The following is an 8332-nucleotide window of genomic DNA, read 5'->3' on the forward strand; positions in this document are numbered from 1 at the left end:
CTTTTTCCTTACTGTGAAGAGGGGCCATGTGCAGCTGATTGGCTAAGAGTCTTTGTATAGGTAATCTGAATACCCTATGGGAGTCTGTTTTGACAGGTGATTGTCAAAGGAATATATTGCAGTAAATACCACTAAAAAGTGTCCAAATGAACATTGTCATAATTCAATCTTACTTTCAAATCCACTCTTCACTACACATGAAAACAATGAAAGGTGACCATAAGAGAAGAAAAAATCTTAATTTTGAGTTTAAAAAGGGAACACTCATTATATTAACGCTCATCAGGCTACGTCAAATGCCGCAGGAGCTTCAAGTTCAGAGTCAAACATCCAGGGATCCCCTGAGACAGAGACAGCACAGCCCCTTGCTGAAGGCCAGGAAAACATCTCAAGGACACCGATCCTTCGTCCCAGACCTGAGCCATGCCAGGAGCTAAAAAATGAAGAGACGTATGAAGAGTTTGAGGGAAACCGCATTGTAGACATAAGATTGGTCTTGGAAATGTTTAATGATGCAGCCGAAAGCCACCTTGACCAGTCCAAGCACTGCAATTTTCCACTGTGGGAATACTCAGGACAGAGGAAATGGGGGTTTGGATGGCAGAAGAGACTACTGTGTACGGTATGTAATTTTCAGACAAATTACTATAAATTATACACTGAAATTCCTACCTTTAACAAACCAGGCCCTAATCATGCCAGTATCAATTGGAACTTTCAATTAGCCCTGCAGAACACCTCCATGGGGAATCGACGCAGTCGGGAAATGGTAGCTGCCTTGGACATTCCACCTCCTAACCGCAGCTCCATGCAAAGGGCCAGCAATCAGGTCAACACAGCCACTCTAGCCCTGAATAAGAAAGACATGGGTGAGAAGAGACAACTGGTTAAGGCCATCAAGCAGGTCAAAGGTCAGAAACATCCAGAGGAACTGGACATTGTCATAGATGGACGCTACAACTCCATTAACCTTCGGTATAGCAGCAAAAAGCCCGGCTACAATGCATATATGCATCACAAGCTTACGCCATTGCATGCGAGACCAACACCAACAAACAGTATATAATTGGCGCAGCAATGCAGTACAAACTTTGCTGGAATGGAATCTGGCTCCGAGGTAATTGTTATGATGTTCATTGTCCGGGGGGTCATGAAGACTGCACAGCTAATACTGAAATGTTCTCACCTCTTTCAGAGTACGAGATGGCTAAATCCATAGGCGAAGATCTGGCTGCAGACGGGTTCAAGGTGAAGCACGCCACAACAGACGGTGATGCCCGGTCAGCCCAGGGATTCCAAGATGCCATGCGAATTCTTTATCCAGACTAGAGAGTCACTCGACTGGCCGACCCAACCCATGTCAGCAGAGCCCAGTTCCGGCAGTGTCACAGTGCCCACTTCAGCCCCGAGATGTTTCCCTGCAAAACAAGAATGAGGTTAGACCACATGAGAAAAGCTTTTGCACAAGATGTAAAGGCCCGGTGCAGCTTAATCTATAAGAAACTCATGGATACCTACACTGGAGACATCAACATCATCTGTAGTAAACTTCCCCTTGTCGTAGAAAGTACCATCCTCTGCTACTCAGGAAACTGTTCAAAATGTCGAAGGAATTCAGGGTGTGTGTGAAGGTGGAGACAGACACAACTGGTGGAATCAGTCTTATTTCCTCGCCCCGAACAAACTGAAATCCCTGCACCTGAATGAAAATGACAAGCACTTGTTAAAAATCATTCTTGAGATGCGACTTAGCCAAAGTGCCATTAAGGAAATGAAACTCAACACGTCAACTCAGAAAAGTGAGGGTCTTAACAGAGCAGTCAGCGAAGTTTTACCTAAGCACACCAACTATTCAAGAAATGCTGAAGGAATCCTCTCAGCTGAGATTTTAAGACAAAACAACAGTCCGGGACTAGCAACATCAATGAAAGCAGCAGATATTACATTGCCACTGTCCGGCCACACACATCAGTACCTAAAAAGCATTGACCAGGAATATGCCTATCGCAGAGAATACAGAAAGAGAAAAGCAGTTAAAAGGCGAGAAATGCAGAGAAAAGCTACGCTAATGAAACGACATGCAGCTAGAAAAGGAAAGACCAAACCCGGGTGCACCTACAACAAAGGGCAACTTGATCCCAAACCCACCAGCCTACAGTCCAAGGGAGGCAATCCAGAGGATCACACCTACTACCAGACATGAGTTGGCAAGACGAAGACAAAACGGCCCTTCTCAGGGCCAAACAAATTATTCGAAAAGATACCTACTATACAAAGTCGTATAAGAAACGTGTAAAAATTAACACCAGGCCACAACCCAAAAACTTCCACATAAATACATAAGACATATCATACACATACGCACACATGTACATCCATACAGGGTGTCCCAAAACATATGTTACACTTTTAAACCGTTATAAAATCTTTATGCCTCAAGTTACATTAATGAAATTTAAAATATATTATAACATTGTTAAAAGGTTTTTGTTAAGCATACATTTGTCCCAGTTTCTTTATTATTCATCGTCATATTTTTATTTAGAAAAACATATGTAATTCTACAGCAAGTTCCAAATGACGTCCGTTTGGATTAAGCTAGCTTATTGAACACAGTTTCTAATGCTTTTTTTTTTACAAAGGTTTAAATGAAACATTATTACAATTTAGAGGTTTTTCCACATTAAAATTGGGTTTCACCAAACAATTGAAATTTAGATTCTCCTAAAAATTTGTTAAAATGGAAGTAGGCTTCATGCAAAACCATGCAAGTGCATATCAAATTTTCAGAGTCGGGTCTAATCAAAATCAAATGGGTGAACTCTAAAGGAGTTCTAATTTCTGTCTCTTACAAATGCTGCATTACACTTATCTTGTAAGGGAACAATTTTAGCTCAAATTTGAGTATTTTATAAAAACTAAATTTACCGTAGGTGCTATCTTAGTCACTCAAGACCTGTCTAAGGAATTTTTGTTAAGTTTCATTAATTACCGTCTTCCTTGGAAGACGGTATTGTATAGTTGAAGTTTTTTACAGTCTTCGGACTATGCACTTCCTCTCTTTTGTGATTGGTAGAAAATGCATGATGAGAAAATTTTCAATTATTTCATTGGTTGAAATGCTGTTCAAGGCAAGGGAGATAACTTTCTGATGATCTAATTTTCGTACGACTTAACAATTTTGCAAGATTTTCAATCTTAAAAAAAAATTACAAAACGAACAACAAAATCAGCAGTAATTAATTCCTAATAACATGATTTTTTGTATAGCAAAAAATAAAAAGATCTCTTTAACTTCATTATAAATAAAATTTGATTTTTATTGCTTGCAGGCTTTACAATTTGTTATTATTCTTTTCCCCTTTCTTGTTTGAAGAAGGAAATGGAATCAGCCGAGGTTTGCCGAAAGCTCTCGGCGAGTCAAAGTTTACGGAGATGACCGAGCGACAACCGTGGTAGGGCTAATGCCAGTAAAAAGCTAATGCAGAAATACAAAATCAAGAAATTCAAAAGAATTATACGGCCTGATAGGTGTAGATCAGTTTACAGTTTAAGTTTGTTGCTAAAGACGGGAAGCTTTTTAAAAAAGCTCTACTTGTAATTCTTATCAAATTGAATGATTTTAATGTTCTCTTTGGTACGGGCACTCCTTTGCCTTCTAATACCAGAATTAAGTCACTTGTCATTTCTGGTGCCTTTTACTTGAAACTTCCTCACAAAACCATAAATAAGTATTCTGTTGAGCACTTAATTTCATTACAAGATGTTGTTTTCTCAAGGTTGTAATGACTAAAGTCGCAGATTTAGACCTAACGTAAAGTTTTAAAATTTCTACCAGCTGTTCACATGATGGTTCCATATCAAAAATATGATGACGTCATTAGAACATCATAAATACCTAACTTTTCAACAGAATTTCTCCAATGTTTGTCAGATAAAATGTATGCTAATATACTAGATGTTGACAAAATATCTTTGTGAATGCTTTTGTTTTGAAAAAGATTTAGATGATTAAAAGTGTAACATATGTTTTGGGACACCCTGTACATACTTACTGATCAATGTTTTTGTCAAAAACTACAAACTATATCCCCCCCACCTTCCTTGAAATGACAAACCCATCAACCCCCATTTCTATTTTAGTGAAAAGTACATATTTTTACACAACATAATTTCCACTCACCTGAAATTATAAACTCCAATACACAGCCTCTGCCTGCATGTGCAATTATGAGTCGGGCAAAGCCTGAATCCCATTTCCACGTGCATTCCTGCAAAATAAATATATGCACATGTTTTTGTAAATATTGGCCCAATCACCACCTTCTTATTGCGCCTTATTTTGGGTGAGGGAAATCAATGGATAGCTTGTCTGTCATTTCCAATAAACACCTCGTCTTTCATCTATGACTTCAAAGGGACCCCTTATTAAGAATACACATGCAAATACACATTACAAAACAGTTTTTCTATTTTTAAAAAGGAACTACCTTTGTGGTCAATGGATGCATTAATGTGACCTCTTTCACTGACATATCAATTCCTCTGAAATATTGCATTCTGGGATGCATAATTTAAATTTTTTTCAATCACTCAAAAATTTTTAATTTTTAGAAAAATTAATTTTGATAAACATTTTTAAAATTTTAGAAAATTTTTATGAAACTATTTCAAAATGCATAACCCACCTCCTGTCAAAATTTCATTGTCATATCTTTAAAAATAAATTCAGGGGAATCACCCCATCATAAGGACCCGGACCACAATTAGCTTACATATAGACTTATATAGTAAAACATGTGTTATATTTTCTTTGTAACTTTTTTAAAATCTTCATTTCCAAAATATCTTTGACCACATGATAGAGCAATGTGTAAGATAAATATTCACATCCAGAAATAGGGGTGTTGAATGTGGAATTCCCTGGTTATTAATAAACTTCTGACGTCATGACCTCAGGATAGCTCTCGCTTGGCAAAAAAAGTGTAAACAAACCAAATGAATGCTCTTTTCAATTCATATTTCGAGGCATAATTTTTGCTTGAAATGCACCTTGCTGCATATCATTGTAAACTTTAGACACTCTACTTTTATTCTATACCCCAAAAGTATCGTAAAACATGTGAGCTATTTTTATTTTTATCATTGAAAGGGAGGCATATGAATTTCCTACATTCAATATCGTTTTAGCCATTTAATTCGGGTGCGTCGATTTTCCATTAAAGCTTGAAGTTTTTTATCATTATTATCAAATTGACAATGCTGATTTTTATATCGTGTAAAAATCTCATTTTCTACTGTTAAGAAATTATTAAACGAGGAATATAAAATATATATTATTACGTATTTACAAGTTGTTACTTATCAAGCTATGAAAATAATGAACTTAACAAAAAGAGAATATTTTTAAATTATTTATGTGACTTAAATAATTTTAACGATATTTTTTTCTATTTTAATATCGTTTGCATGTTCAGTTTGAATACAAAATTGAAGTATACGAGTTCTCATGGCAACGAACGGAGTAGGTGTTACGATGGCAAGTGTTTTGCTACCCCACTTCTGATCATACCTCAACAATTTTGCAGATATATACAATATATAGGCCTTTAATTCAAATTCAAGTCTGTACATATGGTAAAAATATCATAGAAAGATTTAAGGTACATCCATTTATCAAAAAAGATTCAACGTATTTTTATCATTTTAAATAAGTCAATAAAAACGATAATACATGTTTTTTATATTCCATTTGATTTCCATTTGGGTCCATTTGATTTCCATTTGGGGTCCATTTGTGTTTCCATTAGTGGTCCATTTGTTTCCATTGATAGGAATGACATACAGGTTGCTTCAGTCCATTGGAATTGTTCTAAACACGCGCCGATTTGACCTTACACTTTTTGTGGCACACGGTTGACCAAAAAAGGAGAATGTCTTCACTTGCCTGAAATAACAGGGTCAAATGAACGGGGAAGTGACTAACAATTTGTTAACTTGTGCATGTACAATGTTTCATATGAAGAAGAAAATACGATGTATCGTTGTCGTTGCTTGGCAGCTTCCTATATAATGATATTTAGAAAAATGATAATATATACATTTATGATTGGGGAAAGTAATTTCAGGGTGCGAGGGCAGGCTGGGCAGCATGCATTTATGTTTTAAAAACCAATCTTGTACCTGTTTCAAAGCCACAAGGCCGAATGCAAACAATTTGGTTCATGGGTTACAATAGTCTTTTAGAAACTGGGTGTTTCTAGAACACAGTCAATGCACTTTTCATTACTGTTACGTTATTAATACACATGACATAACAACGCCTTATATGACAAGGTACTGAGTAATAGGAAAAGGATTTGTAAAGGACATTTCTCATTAATTGATAAAAAAAATAATATTAATCCACAGGTCAAATATCTAAGTCTGCAGTCAAACATCTATTTTTTTATGACGTTTCAGTAAAACATTGGAAATTAAACTTTTTGTTAGACTTTTTACTTATATGTTATTATGTCCGCAACTACATAGTAAACAGTTTAACATCATTGATAAAATTTGAAAATTTGATTCTACTGACAGCAAAGAAACACTTTAAAACACAACAACTGACTTGTGTATAAAAGTTTGGTACTGTTTACAGAAAGTGTCACTGACTTAGGATAACATTGCACGTGGATTAATGACACGATCATTATTTTTAATGACTGCTTCGAGGCGTTTGAATGAAATTTCACGAATCATTTTTAAGTAATCTAATGCATGAAAAAAATAAATTCGAAAAAAACAAACATATTTTTAAAATTGTGATTAAGTATTTGCAAATTACCATATAGTATTTGTTTTTATTTTATTTTCGTTACAATATTTTTGAAAAACATTAACAGTTGTTTGATTGCCCGGGAGAAGTAAATCATCAGTTTAGACGCGCTTCATGAAATATGTCCGATCGGTAAGTCTGTGTGATTCACACACCATTTTTTAAAATCTTACATAAGTTTATAAACAAAACAATAAATTGAACAGTTTATTTCCGCCATAATCAGGACATTGTTTTTGCATAATATTCTACCTTGACTAAAGCGTTGCTGGATCATATCTGTACCTTTATTAAGCGATATGACGTTCGGTATTCTGTAAAACCTTCGTTGTTTACAAAAATTGGTATTTAGAGATGCTATTTGAACTAACGTAGAAAATTCTAGAAATAGATATACATGGAACAGAATAGTTTTTTTCACTTACAGAATATAAAGAATACCAGTGGTTTTGATGCTCGATTCCAACATGGTAACTGTTTTGTTGCCTCAATAACTTGGGAAAAAAATTCAAAAAAAAAAAATTGTAAGGAAATATTATTAGTGCATTGCTGTGTGTGTTTACAGGATAGTAATTGACAGAAAAATTGTTATTAATAAGATATATTTACAAAATGTAGCATCACTGTCATATCAAAAAAAAAAAATTTCCACCAGTAAAGTTCCAAATAGACCGGAGTTAATTTGTCGCTCTTTATTATTTACAACAACAAATTAAAAATACAGTAACTGGTATTTTTTTCTTTCAAATTTTGGGCAACCAGGTTTTCCATTCAAAAATCTGTAGTGCACTTGCCCGAAGGACATGTGAATATAAAAGTTAATGTCTATCCTTGAATATATCGTTACAATTCACAGTCCAGTCCAATACGAAAAATCGTAAAATTACTAAAATTCGTAATATAAGCAATTTCTAACTCTTTTAAGAGTTACCTCCCTTTTTCTGATACAATCTCGTTGTTTTGTTTCATCAGAGATTATATGTCTCTGGTTTCATCATTATGATATCGTGGATATGTATGGTTAGTGCATTTTCTTTGTTTTGGTGCATTTGATCCAAGTGCAAGCAGATTCAGACCTAATGAGAGTCTTACAAGTTATCTCTCGAAAATCTTGTTATTTGAGATTAGGGTCTGATTTTCAGGTAACTTCGGGAAAAAAATAGGAATTGGGATATAACCATTGTGACAAGCTTGAGGATACATTGAAATTTTATGGAAAATTGTTCCCCTCCTTTGGAAAATTCTTATATAAAATAATAAAACAAAATGTTCACTCACCCATTACCATTGTTACTTTCTTCTTGCATTTCCATACTTTTCGATAGACGTCACTGACCAAGATGACCATGTGATACTAGTACCGGGGTTGTTTTTGCGTCATATTCCCTAAACATCATTAGTTTTTTTTCAATCTTAATTTTGTCTTATAAAATCTAAATTTTTTTTAACTTGCTTTTGATTTTAATTTAATAATTATGAAAAATAGTTAAAAAATTTGGTTTTTTTTTAATA

At 34.8% G+C, this 8332-nt stretch overlaps 1 long non-coding RNA gene across 1 annotated transcript; it reads right to left on the reverse strand.

Annotated features, from left to right (window-relative positions):
* Nucleotides 1–283: 283 nt before the first annotated feature.
* Nucleotides 284–4267, reverse strand: LOC134240023 (uncharacterized). The gene is made up of 5 exons (XR_009986346.1): nt 4184–4267; nt 1519–1699; nt 1187–1418; nt 673–850; nt 284–433 (listed from the first exon to the last, which is right to left on the reverse strand). It is a non-coding gene; the product is annotated as an uncharacterized LOC134240023 (long non-coding RNA).
* Nucleotides 4268–8332: the final 4065 nt, after the last annotated feature.

This window comes from Saccostrea cucullata, unplaced genomic scaffold (assembly GCF_032062105.1).
Source record: "Saccostrea cucullata isolate Sc308-1 unplaced genomic scaffold, CSIRO_AGI_Scuc_v1 ctg1460, whole genome shotgun sequence".
NCBI classification, from domain to species: domain Eukaryota; kingdom Metazoa; phylum Mollusca; class Bivalvia; order Ostreida; family Ostreidae; genus Saccostrea; species Saccostrea cuccullata.